Raw genomic sequence first — 21,957 nt, forward strand, 5'->3', positions numbered from 1 at the left:
TCAATTTTTATACAGATATAATGTTCCCCACTACATCGTCATCTAGAATTTCTGCATTGCTGAGGATAGCGGTTCACTGGTCTTTTATGTCTTATATCAAGTTATGTTAATATTCAGACTTGCGCTTCCACATCCCTTTCGTTTTGTTTGTTCGTCCAGCACTTATGAGACTTAAACACAAAAGAAAAATACCCTGAGGGTTCCACAAGTACATAATGTTAACATGTGCACACCATATTACGTGTATTGTCTTTTTAAACAAGCAATTTAAATGATCGATGCCGCAGTAACAATTATGTAACTAGCAGTACTGTAGTCTTTGAAAGGCACTATTGAAACGAAAGCTATGAATGATTGGCCTCGCATATCAGCTTATTCTTGTTATTACGTTTCGTCTATTGCCAAGCGTAGTACTCTACAGCTGGTCGTTTTGTGAACAATTTACAAACCAATGTTTCAATTTATATCATCTTCCTTGCAGGAACGAATAGCTGGGCTAGTTTTTGGGAGTTAATGTTAAGCAGATAGCATGAAGAAACGATGAAACCAGCGAGGAAGAAGTACACGAGAAAAGTGTTACCTTACAGGTTCTTATATATACGTCTCACATCTGTAGCTGCTATATAGACGCAATAATCTGTTCCTTTGGGGGCTACGCTTGTCATGGAATCAGATAATAAATTATCTATTGTGTCAGATTGAACTGCCCCATAACGTCTTTTGAAATAAAAAATTGCGCAATAATGACTTTGGCTAAGTTGCTGTTATCAAAATCTACGCGAGTTTTTCAAAGAACTTTATGCCAGCTGGTGTTCTTGATGTTGGCATTACACTGGCTTCATCACATAGTCCGTCTCTCTAAAAACCGTGCTTAAGTGTCGGATCATGCACATGAATTATATGCAGCACATAACTTCTTGCTTAATCGAGGACAACTGTTTTACCCAATATGACTTCCTCGATGAGCTCATGTATTTTAGGCACACAAGTCCACGACGCCATAACAATATTCACGTGCTCTGAAAGAAATTATTACACTGATATAGCTTTAAACACCCTTGCACTTTCTTCGCACGTGCTGCGCATGCAAAGTGGGCCGAAAAATAGCCTACAGCGTGCATTTGCCAAGTAATACAATTGCGAGTGTATATAAATGAATGCGACTCACCAAAGGTGAAAAAAGGCTGTAAGGAACAGCAAAAAACTCCCGAAGAAAAAAAAAAACAAAGTACTATTTCGCTATCGAGACAACCAACTTTGTAAAAATTACTTCAAAATTTTCAATAAACCTGAAGACACTTTAGTTTGTTCAGAATGCACAAAAAGCACTGGCGTTCACTGAGCCAATACAGAAGCTAGGAATAGCTCTTTTTGCTCGTAAAATAAACAACCGTAAAAGAAACAACCTGTAAGTTCATTCTGAGAAAAAAAAATGAAAGTGTCTGAAATTTCTTTCTAGAACTCCAACTCACTTAAGGTTTTGCGTTGACGATAGGGAGATGTGTGCCCATAAAGCAATTCTTGGTTGATTCCTTTCTCATTTTTCGTTGGTTGCTGCATGATCTCTCTAGAAATGGGTCACAGGAGAAACTATTTGAGGAAGCGATACTGAAGTCGATGTGTGTATCCGAATGGTGTGCTTCGCTTTTCTCACTTTTTCAACGTGGACGAGGTTCCTAATAAAAAAAAGAGTAGATCACAGTAGTTCAGCAAAATATATAAAATAATACGTTTATGCTTTTTTTTGCAGACTTCCCAGCTCGCATTCACAGCCCTAACGATAAATTCGACGAATATTGAAAGATTTGTGAGCCGTGAACCAGTGTTTGCTGTTCGCTAAATTTATCACGAAAAGGCCTATTTTCTGAGCGCTCTGCGTTTCAGGGCAAGTGTATGTGCATAAATGCAGTGCCTTTACCAGTTATGATGCTATTTTCAAAGAACATGCATCATCATCTTAGAACAAATCAAGTACTGAGGTCAGCTTTTGGAGTAGTTCGATAGACACACGATCTTTAACGTAGTACACTCCAGTACTCCTGGTGCTGCTTTTGTCCTTCAATTTTTTCGTGTAGCTTCTTTGCTTCAGTACTATGTTTCCAGCAAGGCATGCTAATTTGATATAAATAGAGCTCGATGTTTTCAGATAAGTCTGAAAGAATTCGATGTTTTATAAACCGTGTTGTCAAAAGAGCATTGGCGATTTTAAAAGCATTTTCTTATAGTACCTAGCATATAAAATTCGGATTACCAACCATAAGACTAAATTTGGCTTGACTACAGATAGAAATGTTGCGTAGTATTCTATCGTGATAGAATTAATAGCAATACTTCACGCAAATATCTACAGTTCCCCTCATATTCAACGGGTGATGATTTTCATGTTTTTGATATGCCGAGCGTGCAAGATGTGTGCGTGTGCAAGCCAAACAAAATGGTGGAATAAGTGTTCACTCACTTCTCGTGGATCAGAGTAAGAGGAAGAATAAAATGTAGAGATTAGATGCGTTTCGTACATAACAATGCTTGTTATGAGAACAGTTTTCTTTAACACGGAAGTCCTTTATGCCGGCGTTCACCACGACTCTGGAGACGACGCTAGGGGGCCAGTCGAAGCAAACGTGCTTCGCATGAGCTCCAACCTCGACGCCTCATTTTACCCGGAAAACCTTTTCGCCGTCACTTATGAAGTACTGGACCGTTTTCTACTAATCAAGCGCAGTCGGTGGATAACCGGTTTTTAACCGTAAGTCCATAGTTCCTGAAAGTCTGCTTGTTTGAAGATCCAAGGCGAAGAACGCTGCTCTAAGCCTAAGCGGCGTCGGGCCGTTGGCCCGACGAAACGCTCCTCGCGTTTCCGCGCAACGCGCGAGAATGGCTGATGACGACGCGGCTGCGTCCACCGGAGCCACGGCATCGATCGAAGAAAAAACTCAAGGCGGAGAAAATGCTACCAGCGTCTCGCAAAAGAAGCCTTTTGACAACGTGGAATGGTTCGCTGCAATGTACCACAACTCAAGGCTGATCGCCGTTGCAGAGACCGGGGCCAAAGCGGTAGACAAATCAGCGTCGAGCCAACCTAAATACAAAGGGAAACCTCTTCGAAAAGAGAAACTGCCTCCACTGCCGGAAACCGACTTCAAGGTCATCATTAGACCGAGGAATGGGCTCAACATCAGTCAATTAAGCACGCATCAGATGGCGCGCGCTATAACTATGGCATGTGGTAACCCAGACATCTGCAACGAAGGCAACCTGCTTATACGGCTGCGCAATGGATACAACATTGCCATAATCAGCCCGCCAAGCATGGAGACCGCCAACATTGTGCAGAGCCTTCGAAGTCTACGTTTTGGTGCAAAAGACTATGCAGTGATGGCTTACGTAGCCGCGCCGGACAACTCGTACAAGGGTGTGATTCACGGACTGGACGCCGGGACCACGCCAACCGAATTACTAGCGCATCTTCGGGTGCGTACCCACGGAGTGAAAATACTTTATGCAAGAATGCTTGGAAAATCCCAAAGTGCCGTCATTACCTTCGAGGGCAAGATCGTCCCTCGCTATGTTTACTACTACGGTGGTGAGACACGTTGCTACCTCTATCGATAATCGCGGCAACTTTGCTATATATGCTTCAAGCCTGGGCATAGGGCAGACGTATGCCCAACACCAGACGCTGTTGTCTGCTCAAATTGCACCGAGCCAGTCATAGAGGACGGACACACCTGTGAGCCCCAGTGCGCACTATGCAAGGAAGCGCACCCTACGCGGGCAAAGGAGTGCAAGGAACGCCTCAGGAGACCGAGAAGCCCATGACCAAGAACAAAAGAGCGGACAGCCGCCGGAGCACAAGGCGCCGATGGACGTGGGTGGGCCCAGAAACGCTGGTTCAGCAGAGATGGAAGCTCACCATCCAAGTCCCGATCAGCATCAAAACCACGGTCATGGTCGAGATCGGCATCCAGGACCCACGAGGCTCCAGAAAACAAGAAAAAGCAGCAGAAGAAACCCATCACCAGGAAGGAAGACGATGGTATGGTGAGCAGGAAAGCGCCTTTTTTCTCTGCCTCTCTCACTGCTCCAAACAACACGAATACACAGACAGTAATGGTCGGTAAGAATGGCAGTGCGCCATCTAACGACGAAGTAAAAGATTTAGGGCAGACTATACAGACACTCAGGGCAGAAAACACCGAACTCCGGCAAAAACTAAATGATCTCATTGATGAACTGAAGGCCCTGAGAACAGGACAGACCAATGCTAACCCCCATCAGACTTAACGCTGACAGCCACCGTAGGGCGCCAGGAATTCACAACTACTATGGCTGCCATAAAAAATGACCGAGCGAATCTCGGCAACCTCATCTCTAACATCCAAGATGAGGCGCGCAAGGATAGAGAACGTCTGGTGCAACTCACAGCCAAGAAATCCAGAGGCAAACCCTACGCTCGGCCATCACCTGAGCATGGCGAGCAGCCGTAAATGCTCGGTCAAGTTGGAAACCCTCGAAATATGGCAGTGGAACTGTCGTGGAATCCGTCGAAAGCAAGGTCTTCTGAATCAATACATCAATAAATGCACAACTCCACCGGACATCATTGCCCTCCAGGAAACCGGCTGCTCACCGAAACTCACTGTCTTTTCGATTTATGAGGGTCTTGGCCAAAGTAAGGTCGCTACTTTGATTGCCAAAGCGGTCACCGCAATTAGACATGACATCGATGCAACAGACATTGACCACGTTCCCTTTGAAACCATAAGAAAACAAAGAACCGACAAAAGCATATTTCTCCTCAATACCTACAGCCCACCAAGCCAGCGGAAAACTAACTTCAGCTCCCTTCTGAGCAAGGCAGAACACGCAGCAGGCAAAAAGGGTCTTGTCATCCTTGGAGGCTTTAATGCGTGGTACAAGAGCTCGGGATATGTCAAGGAAACTCAGAAAGGCAGGGATTTGGCCAGAGAAGCTGATCGCAGAAGGCTAAGCCTCATTACAGACCACACTCAACCAACGCGAGTGGGGAATAGTATCAACCGAGATACGTGCCCGGACTTGGCGTTCGTTAAAGGTGTCAGGGAGGCCTGATGGGAAAACGGCGGGGAAGCGCTTGGCAGTGACCACTGCATTTTGCGTATCTAGATAGAAACCCTCCCGGTTTAGAAACGACATGGCCTGGCTCGACTTACAGACTGGGAAGCTTTTAGAAAACCTAGGGCAGAATTCGAGGATAAAGAAATCGAGGACATTGAGAGTTGGGTCTCGGGAATCAAGGCAGACTGGAAACGATTAACCCGAGAAGTTACCCTATCTACAAACACGCCCGAGGTCGACAAGCATCTCCTACATCTCTGGGACGTCCGCCGGGGCCTATTAAGAAGATGGAAGCGGCAGAAACACAACCTCAAACTGAGACTTAGGATCGCCGCAGTCACCAGGGAAGCCGAAGAGTATGCGACGGAGCTGTCAAGGTGCAACTGGGACCAAAAAATTGGCAGCATATTCACGGAGTGAATGATGAAGAGTGGGGCGAAGAATTCGTCCGTCCATTCGTTGTTACTTCCGTCCGTTCATGCGTCCGTCAGTGTGACCATCCATGCGTCCATCAGCCCGTCCGTGCGTGCGTCTGTTCGTGCGTCCGTCCCTGCGTTCGTCCATGCAGCCGCCCCTGCTTCCATTCATGCGTTCATCCATGCATCTGTCTATGTGTCCGTTCGTTCATCTATTTAACACTCCAAGTACCACCATCTCGCATCTTTTCATCATATATTCCCCATATAGAAGCACCGCCATCCAGCGGACATTCCAAGGACTAAACGAGAGGTGGCACACGCACACTTTCTTACGGCTTGCGCTTCGGGTCCACTTCCCACCATTAACCATCTCGAGTTCATGGTATATACTAGTTCACTGTATTCATGGCACTGCGGCCGAACGCTCGCTAAACCTTTCGAAAACCAAGCAGGTTACGCCCAGCGAGTATGACGTAGCAAACTTTTTCAGTCAGATAGTGCTTAATGTACATGCCAATGGCTGCTAATGGGAAATGAGAGGCGGAGAATTCGGCTTTAATTTCTTACGGCTTGCACTTCGTATCTACTTCCCATCTTTAACCACCCCGAGTTCATTCATGGTATATACAAGTTCATTTTATTCATGGCACTGTGGCCCAACGCTAGCTAAACCTTTCTAAAATCAAGGAGGTTACACCCAGCGAGTATAACGTAGCAACCTTTTCCTGTGAGATAGTGTTCAATGTACATGTACAGAAGCGTGTCGACGATACAGCAGTGGACGCATATCCAGTGCTGCCATCCGCATACTCAAGGGAAGAAAAATCAACTTCTCGAGCTGCTCCACTACGTGGACACCAGGCCATGAAACTGTGACAGGGAACCAGCGTGCCGACGCCATTGCCCGAGAATGCGCCGACCGGGGGGCGCACAACGGCGAGGAACCAGCCACAGTTACTAGACGCTATGGAGCAATTTTAGAACACCAGAGAGCCCTGAGGAGGATATACCCCCCTTCCCACAAAGACCTCAACAGAGAGCAGTCGGCTGCCTGGAGGCAGCTGCAGACTAATCCGGACCCCAATCTCAGTCTTCTCAGTAAAAATCTATCCGGGAATATACACCAACAAATGCCCGCTATGCAGAGAACACCCCACACTTTACCACATGACATGGGCCTGCCAACACACACAGGTAGTGCCAAGAAACTGTACACCAACACCGGAGCAGTGGGAGGCTGCGCTGTCCTGCTCTAAGCCGGAAGATTAGCTCAAGCTGATGGACAGAGCTTGCAAGAGGCAAATGCCACAGGTGCCCTGGACTGAGGGCTCCACCTTCACCGGAAAAAAAAAACTATTTGTAATAAAGTTTTTTTTTGCATTACCACGACTCTTCTGACGTATTTGAGTCGTGGATATGAAGGTTTAAAATAAGTACCAACAGTCTGCAAAGAAAAAATCATGGCATATCCACGAAGTGAATTATGATGAGTGGGGTGAAGCTTCGAATGGCTTTGTCGGCCAACCGTGAATCATCTGCTGGCGGCATCCGTCCGTTCGTCTGCCAATCCATCCATCCATCCATCCATCCATACATCCATCCATGCATCCATCCGTCCGTCCGTCCATTCATTCGTCCGTCCGTCCATCCGTCTGTCCGTCCATTTATCCGTCTGTCCGTCCGTCCATCCGTCTGTCTGTCTGTCTGTCTGTCTGTCTGTCTGTCTGTATGTATGTATGTATGTATGTATGTATGTATGTATGTATGTATGTATGTATGTATGTATGTACGTACGTATATGTATGTATGTATGTATGTATGTATGTATGTATGTATGTATGTATGCATGTATGCATGCATGTATGTATGTATGTATGCATGTGAGACGTCCCCCGCTACGCCACCGATTTCCAAAGAGAGGGAAGACCACTCAACCCCTTGTATATCCGGTTCCCTTTTGGCTATGTGTCTCAATCACTTCCCACATACAGGGATTCGTGCTGGGGCCGGGAAGTAAGAGACGCTACGACTTGTTCTTGTTTACTGATTCATTTAATTTATTACAAACTGCGAACATTGTATATCCGCGTACATCAACCACTACACAAAATTATAATACATGATTTACACACTCACGATGTGCGACGCAGGATACATAAGGGAAATAAGTTTGACAATACAATGGTGTGACGATACAAAATAAACGCAGGACGACACAAACACGACGAAGTTATCAGTTACCAAAACCCGCAATGTCTCAACACGCCACCTCCTTTCTTGCAAAGTTAGTCTAAATAAGGTGCATAGAGTACGTCTCACGAAAGGTCCATGTTGACGGGAGCCTCGGAGCTGGCTGTTCGAGTCGGGGCTCAGGGCTTCTTCCTGGGGTCATTGTCCAATTCGTCAGCGTCTTCATCGTCTTCCTCATCGTCGCCTTCGTCGTGCCTCTCAGTGATTTCCATCTTAGCCCTCTTTCGTAACGTTCCATTCCCTCGCCTCCTATCCCTAACTTTTATTCCTCATCGTACCGTCCTTGCCCCAGTCATCATCTCATCACCTCTCATCGCTATCTCTTCGCACCGTTATCTTCCTTTTCCATTCCGTCTCTCTACCATCTCGAGCTCATCGCATCGTATCTCTGACTCCCCTCGCATCGTCTCGTAGTCCCTTTTCGTAGGACCCGACTCCGCCCCTCCGTGGCACCTAACCAATTGCCACTGTTGACACGACACATTTCTCTGTCAGTCGGTGTGTGTCATCTTCGACGGCCGCCCCTGCGGCCCGCACCAGTGGAAAACCCTCTCCCAAGTAAAGCCGAGCAAGTAACTATGTACAAACTCAAGCCTCAGAGAGAGAGATGGGTGAGCTGTCCGAAGACACGTGAATTACGAGCGAACAGTGGTCTCAATGCTCCGACAAAGAGCGTCGTCTGTAATGACCATCGTCCAGATTTTCCAGTTTTGTGCCGAAATTTTTTCGGCCGAGCCAATTGCCCCGGTTTCTGGTACCCCATGACCCGTTGTCCAGACTAAGTCTCAACGTCTCCATGCAGCCCGGTGTCTCCCGCGAAATTCTCCACAACCGCCGCTTCTTCGTCATTCAACGCCGCGGCTGGTCATCCGCGCAGAACGCAGTAATGAGCCCTGGAGCCACGGAGGCTGACGCAAAGTCAGGCCGGACCCGGCACAGGCGGTGCAGTAGGGTCGCATTCCCCGAACCAACAAAAGGTGCACTGCTGCTCCCCCATGCCACAAATCTGAAGGGTGCGCGCGGATAATTGCCACCGTACACTGTCACACTATCTGTAGACAACAAGGCACCGCCCGGTCCTCGTGTTTGCGTGGGGGGGGGCGAGAACAGTTGAAATATTTCTTCCAGGTACTCCACTCCAAAATGCCCATTCATTACACCGAAGGTTTTCTTTTCCTTTTTATATGCGTGGGTTTAAGAAACGAGCGTAAACATCTTGAAAGGACCGGGGTTCAGTCCGTGTTTGCGGGGACGTCACACATGTATATGTATGTATGTATGTATGTAGGTATGTATGTATGTATGTATGTATGTATGTATGTATGTATGCATGTATGTATGTATGTATGTATGTATGTATGTATGCATGTATGTATAAATGTATTTATGTACGCATGTATGCATGTATGTATGTATGTATGTATGTATGTATGTATGTATGTATGTATGTATGTATGTATCTATGTATGTATGTATGTATTTATGTATCTCTGTCTGCCTGTCCACCTACCCGTCCGTAGGTCTGTCTGTCTGTCTGTCTGTCTGTTTGTCTGACACCAATTCCTAGAAAAAGGCCACGTTTTTTTCTCTGACGCATTAGTACATGGCCCGGCCAAGTCGCGCGGCTGGCCTGTGCATGTTACATTCAGATCAGCAACGCACGCACTCTACCTCACGTGTAAAGAGCGGTGGGTGCAATCATTCAGCAAATCACCCTTTTACAAACACGTACACTTGAGCTATGCATTGCGGAGGGAGGTTGATTGATATTTCAGGTATAACGTCCCGAAGCCAACATATGGCTGGATGAGAGACGCCGTAGTGAAAGGCTCCAGAAATTTTGACCACCATAGGTTTTTTAACTAGCACCTAAATGTGAGCGCACGGGCCTACAGCATTTCAGCTTCCACTTAAAAGGCAGCCGCTGCAGCTGGGATTTGATCCCGGCACCTACGGGTCAGCAGCCGAGTACCTTAGCCAATAGACCACTGTGGTGAGGCCTGGTGGAGCGAGCTTACGCTTCACCATTGGATAAGCGCGACAAAGCAGTCTGTATGGTTAAACAAGAAAAACTAAGAGTCGCAATCAAAACGTAAAACAAAGCTGCATATGATAAGGTATGGTGTGAAAGCAGGCACATTCTTTTTTCTGTTTTTGAGAGACTGGTGCTTGTTTGAGGCATTACACTGCTGGCGAGAGGGACCAGCCACTCTGAAGGATACTTATGCATTGAACTCTTCCCATTACTGTGGGGTTGCTCTGCGCTCTCCATAATCTACAGCAGTAGGAAACAGCTATACACTACGGCAGTAGGCAGCAAAGAGCCACGGCCCTACGACAGGCAGCGTGTTCTGGCACGTGAGTGTCGCAGAACCGGCCGAGCATTCGGGAATGCCCCAACATGCAAACCACGTTATCAAACCGGCGACGCTGGTACTAACGCTGCAGCTCAGTCCAGCGCAACTTCAGGGACCATGACTGACGCATGCGAAAGCGAGGCGAAAAAAATTGGCTCGAATTTGCATGTTACACTGCAAATGTCGTCGAAAGACGATAGTTTTGCACCTGGAGAGAGTGAGCAAAACGTTTATTTTATGTTCTGCACAAGAAAATTGGTGAGTGGTATTCTGGAGGCGCTGCGTTAGATTGCCTCGAGCGTGTAGCGGAGGCGAACGAGCACATCGAGGCACGTAAGACACGAACGCCACCTCGCAGTTATCTTCGAAAACGAAGGCGTGCGTGCCCACGGAGAAAGATGCGCGCCTCTCTCAGAGGTTATAAGGTGTAGAACGCGAAGTGACGGGCAGTTTCCACCACCGTGTTGGTAACAGTTAGCTTTTTGAGCATCGCAATGCACTGTCAGCACAGCGCGATAAACGCTACAGTCCTTAGAGTTACTTGTGCATGCCTCTTCTACTATGAAGTCAGACATAAAAAACATCGACGTGTTCTTATGGCGCCTCATACATGCGCAACAATTGCTTTTTAATTGACAATCGCACAACTCGGAACGCTAAACATTGAGCAATATTGGTGGGCGCTGCGGATGCGGTTGGCCGTTTGGAGCCGTTTGAGATATCGTTAAGGGCGGGCAAACAGACGAATGTACAGACAGACAGACAGACAGACAGACAGACCAAAATTTTTCCGTCGAAGGTCCCCAAGAAAGACTGTCGTCATTAAAAAGTTCGCGTAGACTACGATCAGACATCAACCACCTTATGAATATGAGAGACCCCGTAGTGGTGGACTCCGAAAATTTCGACCACCTGCGGTTCTTTAACGTGCACTCAAATCTGAGCACACTGGCCTACAACATTTCCGCCTCCATCGGAAATGCAGCAGCCGCAGCCGGGATTTGATCCCGCGACCTGCGGGTCAGCAGCCGAGTACCTTGGCCACTAGACCACCGCGTAGGGGCTACTGAGGTATTATGTAAACAGAGTAGATATTATTCTTCTTCTTGGACGCTGCCAAGACCAAAAATACAGCTGTCGGTCATGGGAATATTATCTAAAAAGGACATATTCGTGACAGTTGCGCAGCAGTTGGCACTATTTCAGATTTATATCCGCAGTATATTCACGTGTATACACACGGTTCTTGTAATGCAGATTCCTGCTTTTCAGCTTTTGTCGTCCAATACTTGGCAATAGTGCAAACTTTTAAATTATGTCAAGTGACGTCTTCTGCTGGTGCGTAGATGTTTGAAATTCTATCTGCACTACGCTTCATAACATCCGAAAAAAAAGACACGAAAATCAGTTAATTTTAGCTATTCGAAGGTCACTCTGGCATCGCTGCAAAGTGATAAAAACCTCTTTCAGAACGCTTCCATGTTATATGAGACCTTAGAAGAACACACAAAAGCAAGAAAAATGAACAACGTGATCGAGTTTCAATGAATTCCAGGTCACTGCAGCATTCCAGGAAACAGTGTAGTGGACACCGCGGCCAATAGGGCCTATAATAACGAAAGGAGATTCGTTCTGCCGATTTCGCAAACTAAAATGCGATTACTTCTAAGACAGCTAACCTGAGACGTCACCAAGGATAACTGGTTCGACAAAGATTTTAAAAGTTGAGACTTATACTTAATAGACCTTTGCATGAAACTAAGCATCCCCTCAGAGTTAAGAGAAAATAGAAAATTTGAAACATTAATCCTCCGCGTACGGCTTGGTACACCATTTACGCGGCACTTTCTACAAAGGATAAAGCGTGCGCCTAATCCAGACTGCCCCTGCGGCCACCCTGACGAAGATGTAACTCACCTGCTTCTGGAGTGCCCAAATTTTAAACACAAAGGCAAGTATTACGAGGAAGTTTGCAACTTTTAGTTAGGCTCGAGGCCCTTCACAGAGACAAAATTACTAGGTCCGTGGCCAACTGCAAGCCTTCAAAAAAGAGCACTTGCTTTTTCAAGACGTTTCTTCACGAATCAAATAATATATGGAAATATTGACCTACCCTATGCAATGTTTTTTTCATGCAAAAGAAAAATTGTAATAATTATATAGTGGTGTTTAACATGCGTAATCATCTGTCTCAGTGTAGGCTGACCTTGTATGTGGAAATTGTGTACGTATGTATCTATTTGGCTCAATTTAAACTGTCATGTGAGGAGAACTGACTTTTTGTGTGGAACATATGAACCTATAAACTGTATGTGAACTGACCGGTGAAGTTTCACATGTTAATGTTTACTTTAACATCGTATGTTGTACAGACTCGCTTTTTGCGCCGTTATTGTTAATCTTACGGCATATCTTGCCTAATAAGAGAAAAGAAGTAGCCGGTGCCACCATAATGGCACCAACCTTTCCTATTTCATCACTTTATTTTAAAAAAGAAACCAGCATAGAGTCCACGTTAACGACCAGAATAACTCGCGCTGATTACGCGGCCCGGAGGAACGTGGAAGAATGAGCATAAAAGAAAGCACACTGAGGCTCAGAACGCAAAAAAAACACATGATTCATGGTACCTAGCCTACGCACCCACTCCGTGAAGAACTATCGCAATAAACGTGAGAAGTAGGGAGACAAAGGATGTCTCGCCCACTGCTTGTGTCAGTGACGGCTTTATGAAGAAATAGACGGCCATGCATGCTGGCTTATTCTCAGTGGTGAGATGCATAGATGATTGGGGAAAGACAATGAGCGCATGTGCTCGCAGCAGCTACATGGGAGTTCAAAAGCGATCGAAGCACTTCAGTGAATAGGCGAGTTCTGTTTAAACCGGCGTCACATATATGGCCCTGGTAAATAATCAACCAAATGAGCGTTACCTATTGTTGCAAGAAGACATTCTACTTTCAACTCTGCATGCCTCAGCATGTTTCATGTTTCAGTTCAACTGATACAAGCTTTGCAGTGGAATGAACTTGATATGGCCATGCACACTCACATGTAAACGAAGTAGGCTTAAACCTGTTGTTGGCTAATTGTAGTCTTCTACAGGTTTTACAGTTATTCACACGATCAGTAATGGATTAACAACTGTAGTTAGCACTATACCCTTACTAACCATGCAGCTAATTTCACTAACCTTCATTGTACTATCTTTGTTTACTAAGAGGTTAGTACTTATTGTGACAAGTACGTGGCTATCCAAAATCAAAATGGGAGCCGACAAAAGGAAACACGTAGTGGGATAATCAGGGTGAACAGTGGAAGTGCCTCAGACAGGCTGGCCGACGTTTCGAAAGGAGGAGCTATCTTTTACAAGGCGCCTTTGACAAAGATAGATCCTCCTATTGAAACGTCGGCCAGTCTGTCTGAGGCACTTCCATTGTTCACCCTCATTATCCAACTAAGTACGTGGCTAGTATTTTGTTAGCGAATCAGCCGTCTTTGATTTCAAGAGTACAGATTTCAAGAGTAAAGAAATGCGAGCCAGAGCTGCATGATGCCAGGTAACAGCGTTCCCGAGAGGCGATTGCAAACTTCTGGGAAAACCGTGCGGGATCACTTTGAACCTACGCTCTCCTGAAGATTATACCATTCTGTTTATCCTTGCGCCATAAAAGATATAATATCTAAGTATGCTCACGTGCTGAATGTTTGACTGTCAGCTCATTTGCGGGCGAGCAGAAATTGACGCACCCCTACAGCGGCTAATGCGTGGCCGGGGCAGCCTGGGTAATATCAAGGGAAGCGGCCATCTTTCCAGAAACGCTGGAGATGCGGATTCCTCCCTTCCAAATGCAGGCAGAAACACACAGGGACACTGTCTTCCTAAGAGACTTGAAAAAAAAAACGAAAAAACGCAAGCAGACACCAGGATCAGTAATCTAAACGAGAAACACTCCAATAGTGTTCTCGGAGAACCTATCACAGTTTGTTTCAATTGGCAACGGCCAAATACGTTATCATCATCTTTCATGTACGTTAGTGAAGCTCACGCCCAGTGATTTTTTTGTTAAATTGGCTTAATCATTTTTCTCGCACGCTTGCACGCAATGCCCCAGGATGTTTGTGGTATAGTGAACTAATTACATACGAGAGAAGGACTGTGAGGGGGTATTTCGTATCCAGGTTACAAGTTACGAAACCAATCTGCAGTGTCGCTAGTTTCGACTAGTGTTACGAAAGAAGCTTGCACTGTTCAGGGGCTGTGCAATGCGCAAGAAGTACATTGCACAGGGCCTGGCAATCTGTTCGACAACTGATTATTTTTTCCCTGCAGAAGTCCTGAATCGAACATCACGTCTATGAATAGAGGCACTACATTTCAAAACCTGTTGCGAAATGCTGAAAGCGAGAATAGCGCGTAAAGTGTGTTATACACAACACACCTTATTTAAAAAGAAAGTGTGCACTTGTGAGTTAAAGAACTCAGTTTTCCTATGTGAAGAGATGCCTGAAGTCTACTGCATTTCTTAAAAGCTCCGGCATACAACAGATTGCGCCATTGCTCGTTCGTGTCCATTCCACCATAAAATTTTCCCGCGCTGAGTGCCTCTTCCCGTCAGCCGCGTCATATTGACAAGACGCACTTATGGAGCTGTCGTCCGAATGTCACTTACAAACTGAAAGAAAGAGTTCGAGTTACATTACATTTTGCAAACCGATATAAAAAGAGTGTCTATTGAATAAAGAAATACTTTGCGAGGAAGTACGCAAGAAAGAGCGCTGTCTCTTTACGGACTTTGAATGTCCGTAAAATTTTATCCTTACACTTTGTTGTCTGGCATTTAAAATTCTACCTCGGTAAATGGAACAAAAGGACGGTTTGTCCATTATGTCTCCAATATCACGCAACATAAATAAAGACATGGACAAGAGATGTAATTTGGACGCACCATCAAACAAAGAACTGTTTTTCAGTTCAGAAAAACGTGATGACTTGCTTTTGCATATTTGAAACAACAGGATAAAGTTTTAAAAAAATTCAAATATACAAACGTTTGCGAAAAGCATCGGATTCATTCTAATTCCCGTAAATATTAAAAAGGACTTTAGAATTTTCGGACCTCTAAACACATCACGCACATTTTCTAGCGCGGATTTTCTGCCTCTGCCAGTTTGTTGTTTATTCGGTATCTTAAAAAACGTTATTTGCTTTTTAAAATTTCTTGCATATCTGTTTTACGATGGCAACAAGACAATCTCCTGCAACGGCTTCCAATGAAAAGGCCGCATATCACAAGTTTGCGATGTTCATCTTTTCATAGAGTTAATTGCCGGTATTACCAGCATGTCACCACGTTGTAATGTTGATGTCTTCAATTTTGGACACTCATTATTGGGACACTACTAGCTAAGCGAAGTATTTCTTGCGTTATTTATAGATGTTGAGAATAATAGGAAGATGCCGCTGAATTTTTTTATTGAAAGTGAAAAAGCAAGATGTGGCTGTTTTTTGCTGATGCCAAACTTATATCAATGGTCAATGGCACTGGTCTCTTTTTTTTTCTTTGGAATGAGAGCATCACGCTGACATCTCGATACTACAGATCTCTCTGTTTTCACCTTCTTCTCCTGACCAAATATATTCCTAAATAACAATCAAGCAAGGGGAGAAAAGGTGGCTTTGTACAGTTCTGCACTTGATTTTATCTCAAGAGGCTTGCATAGCGTTGCCTGATGAAACAAACGATGACCCGATTTTTCCATAATCAAATTCTTATTTCAAGCCATCAAATCGCGCCATTCAATTGATACGTTGTAGGAGAGTGTTCTCTCTGAATCCAATCTGTCACCCGTAAGAGTTACTGTATGCTGCGCTGAAACAAAGCGGCACATTTTTCTGGGAGGGAATTAGCAGCAGAAGAAAGATGAAGAGAGTGCCAACTGTTCCATGATGATCGTAACATACTATCTAAGACATACTGAAGATCGCTAGCATTAAAAATCTGCCGTAAAATGAAATAATGCCGTCATTTTGACTTTATAGGTCGATACTAATCATTCAAAAATCAGGGAATGCGAAAATTGGCATTAATTATCAGCAGTCTGGTTGCACGTCCTCTTGACGCTGCTTCTGATTAACGTCAGCCCAGTTCTTGTTGCATTTGGTGGGCACTACACGACGGTGGCTCTGCAGAGAACAAGCTTATTAACCGCGTTCGATGTTGATTATCGCAAGTGCTCCATCAAAGAGCTCAAACCGTCCATTTCTTTTATGACAGAGTTTATTCCGCGTATACACTGATAATACCAAAGCTCAAGTTGTAAGTGTTAGGCTTTCGCTTATGCCGCGTGGTGACGGAAGAAAACTATCATCGTCATCAGGCAGCATGCACCCTCGTCGTCCTCTTCTTCATTTTATGTCATCTTCTTTATTTTTTCCTTCGCCCGTACATGCCAGCTTGTCGGGTGTCAGATGAAATACATTTGATGGGCGAGAGAAGGAAGAAAAATAGGGAGATGCAAAATAATAAAAATAAACAAACACAAGCTAGGGAATCAAAAGAAAAACTGACATCTAAAAAATATCCAAAGAAAGAAACACATAGAATGAAACATACACAAATAAGGCCTTAGAAAGAAGGAAAAAAATGCGTAATCTCACATAGTAAAGCTTATAAAGAGCTGGGAAAGAGAGGTAAGTCTGAGCAGGAGGGAAAAGAGAAGGACAGTTCCACGCTTTCCACGGCTTCTTCGGTATTCGAACCACATGTGCGTATCTGCACCAACTTTTCCATCTCTTATCGCAGAAACTCTTCAAATTCTACTGAATAGACAAATATTTTCGTTCTAAACAGACCCTCGCTAATGGCGTCCTGTTTTTGTAAATTGTTCCTCATTTTCATGATTGGTTTGAACATGTAATCTAGTGACGTCCGTCTTTAGAATATAAAGCTAGGCATCACGTGCTTTTTGCAGATTTTGCAATACAGTCTATTATGTACCCAGCTACATTGCCTGACAAAAGGCTCGTTTGTGAAAGATTGAAATGTAAGTAGCTTTATCCGATGCTCCAATAGTAGCAGCTGCGAAAAGCACACCTGAAAATATGCAGCCACGTATATATTTTGACAATGTTTCCATCACCTGAAACTCTTTTCAGACACTTTATGGTTTCTTTGTTTTTTGCATTCGTCCGCGCTGTTCAAAAAAAAATATGATTAAGTAAGAACTCAATGCACTTGGCATGTTTATCAGTTACTCGAGATTTACGCCACCACGTCTTGAAAAAGATAAGCGTATCCTATCGGCATTGTTGAACTATCGAAAGATAGATTCACCGCGGACTCCTCGGCTATCACGAATTTTTCTGATGGCGAAAAAAAAAACCCTAATTGAAAAATGAACTCTGCATTAGCTCAGCGCATAAACTTTGTTACTAATTCACTCTTTATCAACTCTTCAGGTGATACAAGTGAGTATAAATGAAAAACTGAGATATGGAGCTCCACTATAGCACTTCATTTGCTATTTCTTCTCAATGGCTTCTCTTTCAACTGCTCCCATCATTTTCTGGGTAGCATCACTTTCCGAAAAAATAATCAATATTCGCCTGTGCTAGAGTCAGCTATGTTTGGGCCTCCTCTATATCTCTGCATAAATGCTGCGCGCGTGTTCTATTTCTGGAGGATTGTGCATTTTTCTACAGTCCTTCAGCTTTTAGCGTTTTGCTGCTTCGATCTATTCAAATACGGCTAGTTTTTCATTCGCAATGAGATTTGTTTTCAGGCAGGACACACCCATTTATCTAAATTATCTATATTGACCCCTTTTTATAACGTAGGATATGATTCTAGAAAAAATTGGCAGATCCCACGCACAGTGGCAATCGATGATATGCGAAGCACGATTGAGAAATGTTGATATGTCACTTTAAAATCAGCAAAACGTTACGAGGTGGAGTTATATGAGTCCGTACATGACTTCCTTGTCATGATTATCATGTTTGGATGCATCGTTCACCTTCGTCATCTATTCACGTCACATTATACCAATTTAGTATATGTGGAGCTAGCGAAGTGACCACGAACACGCTATGAGCGTGGCATGTTGTCATGTTCTTACATTACATGCGTATCAGGATTGTCATGTTTGCCCCAGTCATATATTTGGCCATTCATTGACGTCACGTAACACCAAATTTGGCATATGTCGAGCTACCAAAGCGACCACGAGCACACCATGAAAGGCTCAATATACTCCAAAGTAGTGTCGACGCGCGCGCATGCTGGGCACAGCGACGCTGCGTTAGCAAAACACGAATGCTCTATATTCTGACGCCAGGCGTGACCAGCGTCCGTCGGCGTGGCCCAAAGACAAGCGGCGCGAAATGCTACATGCTGCATTTCACGCCTATGCGTTACCCATACAACACTCCGCCTTCCTTTTTTCGTGACGGAGGGACACTGGACGTGCTGAAACGCGCATGCGTCAAAGCAACGCTGCGTGGCACGTGCCTGCGGGTATATGGCAGGACCGGTGCTTTGCGTGGCAAAGCTGGCATGACGGGACAAAATGAACGCCGGCGAGCACGCGTATCGCGCTCCGTCGAAAAGTAATAGCACCTTCACTGTGATTGATGATTGATATGTGGTGTCTAACGTCCCAAAATCACCATAATATAAGGAGGGACGTAATAGTGGAGGGTTCCGTAAATTTCGACCACCTGGGCTTTTTTAACGTGCACCCAAATATGAGCACAAGGGCCTACAACATTTTCGCGTCTATCGGAAATGCAGCCACCGCAGTCGGGATTCAATCCCGTGACCTGTGAGTCAGCAGCCGAGTACCTTAGCTACTAGACCACCGCGGTGGGCCTTAACTGTGCCGTGTAGTCATGTTCTCATATGACATGAAACTCATGATTATCATGTTTGCACCAGTCACATACTTTCGTCATTTATTGACGTCACATAATATCGAATTTGGCATGCGTGAAGCTAGCGAAACAGCCGCGAGCGCATCATGAATGTCGCACGTAGTCATGTTATTACATGACACACGTCGTGATTACCATATTTGGATGTGTCATTTACCTATTTCGTCCATTCGTGTCATGTAATACCAAGTTTGGTACATGTGAAGCAAGCGAAACGGCCACGAGCGCATCACGAGCGTAACATGTAGTCATGTTGTTACATGACACGCATCTCATGTTTATCATTGTAATGAATATATTATTGTTTATCGGGGCCAACGTTCGTCAACGCTTGTTTTGCGTGTCGTGCGAGGAGAAACAGACTGGTGCATACACCGCAACAGAGTGAACTAAGCTTGATTGAAAAACGACCAATTAGAGTTCAAGTAAGAGCGTCCGAAAACCTAAGGGCCAGATCGGTGGTACGACAGACGCCGAAGAGGTGCAGGGCAGGAGGCGGTGGAAAGGCGCTGTAGAATGCGCTCACTTGCCGATGTGCGACGCTTTGGTGATGACGGCGTTTGACGGCGTGGGTGCGACTACGGAGCAGTCAACCCGCATCGAAGACGCGATGCTCCATGCGTGTATATGGCCAGCCCGTCCAGCGAACAGCTTGCGTCGAGACGCGATGCTCGGCGCAACCGTGATCATTAGCCAGGCCAAGTACGTTGCTGTGCAGAACGTCTGACCACGGAGACGCCTCGCCGAGATCCGCGATGCCCTCGGCAAGGAAGAGAACAGCAGGCCAGGCCACGCCCCGAGATGCAGTACTCGTGCCGGCAACGCCTACCCAGCTGGTGGTTGGACGGCAGTAGCGTTGACAGCCGCGTTCCCCGGCCGGAACCTGGATCGCCTGCGTCCGACGCTTCGGCCAGCTGTCTCCCGTGTGCCGCTGCTCCGGCTCGTCCCCAGCCATAAAGCCTACCGCCACGTAAAGATCATACGTGGCCCAATCGTGGCACGCCACCTCTATGGGCCACCACAGGTCATCAGCTTATTGGCTGACCTCACGCGCACAGTTGGCTCAAAATCCCATGCGCCTTGCCGCGCACTTCCGTCGTTGTCATCGTTTTTTTCACTCATCACAATCATGTCTGCACCAGTATCATACTTTTGTCATCTATTCAAGTCCCGTAATGCCAAGTTTGGTGTTAGTGAAGCCAGCGAAACGGCCGCCAGCGCATCATGAGCGTGACATGCAGTCATGTTGTTACATGACACGCATGTAATGATTATCATCTTTGCACCAATCACTTGCGTTCTTCAACCATTAACGCACCGTAATACCAAATTTGATATATGATACACTAGCGAAACGGCCACGAGCGCATCATGAGCGTGACATGTAGTCATGCTGTACATGATTTTCGTGTTACGATCTCTCGCTAGTGTTCGCCATGCAGTCATGTCATACCATACCAGTTTTGCAACATTCCATAGGAACGAAACCAGCGCAACACCTTGAGGACAACGAAATGTAAATCACGAGATTTATGACATACATGTCATGATTTTCATGTAATGGCTGCTCAAATATATTCTTCATACAGTCATGTTATACCATACAAAGTGTGGTATAGATGCCATTATCGAAACGGCCAGGAGAGCTAGAAGTCGTAGGCGGCTAGATAGATAGATAGATACGCTCAAAGTCGCTGAAGTGCGCTAAGAAATCCTTAGCATTTAAAATACTGAAAAAAAAAACTCACCCACTACTTAGCCAACTTCCTGCTTTGGGTATAAGCCATCAAGGAAGGAGAAGACGAAGAAGAAGGAGAAGTCGCACATGCTGATGTTCCTGAAGGCAACCTGCGCCCCGTTTCGGTCGGACGCCAGCAGGATCTTCAGGAGGTTCTACCGAAGTCCCGGTCCACCAGCCAGCACCTGGAGAGAAGAACTGGAGTTCCAGCCTGTTTTAAGCTCCAGCCTCTGCGAAAGCGCACGGCATTCGACGCCCGGCCGAGGAGGAGCACGAGGGCTTCTGTGGCAAGTGAGCTGCGCCATCGCCTCGTCATAGCGCCAGACATGCAACAGTCCAGATGCTCCACAGCACACCCTCGGGGACAGAGCTACTGCTACGCAGCCAGCATAGGACGTTCTCTGTTCACAACCTTCGCAAGTCGAGGATTACCATCAAGGTGCCGGTAGGCCTTCTTGTCCTCGACATGATGCCGGCCGCGCTAGTAGCCCTGTGGCCCCTCCCTAAACAGCAGGTGGACTTAATCCTGCAGCACCCGGCCATGGCCTGGCTCATGATGAACTCCTTCGGCAACATCAACGCATCAAAATCTGCTTCCCGCGATGGCTTTCTGGCCGTGACCTCGAATTCAGTGCGCAGGCGGAATGCTTTCCTCGGCATTGTCCTAAGGGATAGCAACAAGATGGTCATCCGACAGCCAAGAGACGACTACGATGAGCTTGACAAAATCTTACTGGTCAGTGCTGTTGGACTGAATTTTGTGTTTATACTAACTCTCCACATTTGAATAGCAAATATTGTGTTCACAAAAGAGCAGTTTTATCCATGAGATGCCAAGTGTGTAGTCTACTGGTGTTCTGTCAGAGGGGCTGCGTTCACTTTTGACAATCACAACAAGAAACATTTCAGCAACAAATACGCGTCAATTTAAAAAACAAACTGGCAGATCCCACGTACAGCAGCAATCGATGATATGCGAAGCACGAATGAAGAACGCAGATATGCAATTTCAAATCACCACAAAGTTACAAATTCATTATCAAATTTGGATGTCTCCTTTACCTTCGTCATCTATTCACGTCACGTGATGCCAAAATTAGTATATGTGGAGCTAGCGAAACGGCCGCGAGCATGCTACTAGTGTGGTATGTTGTCATGTTC

This window comes from Rhipicephalus microplus, chromosome 2 (genome assembly GCF_043290135.1).
Source record: "Rhipicephalus microplus isolate Deutch F79 chromosome 2, USDA_Rmic, whole genome shotgun sequence".
In the NCBI taxonomy this organism is placed as follows: domain Eukaryota; kingdom Metazoa; phylum Arthropoda; class Arachnida; order Ixodida; family Ixodidae; genus Rhipicephalus; species Rhipicephalus microplus.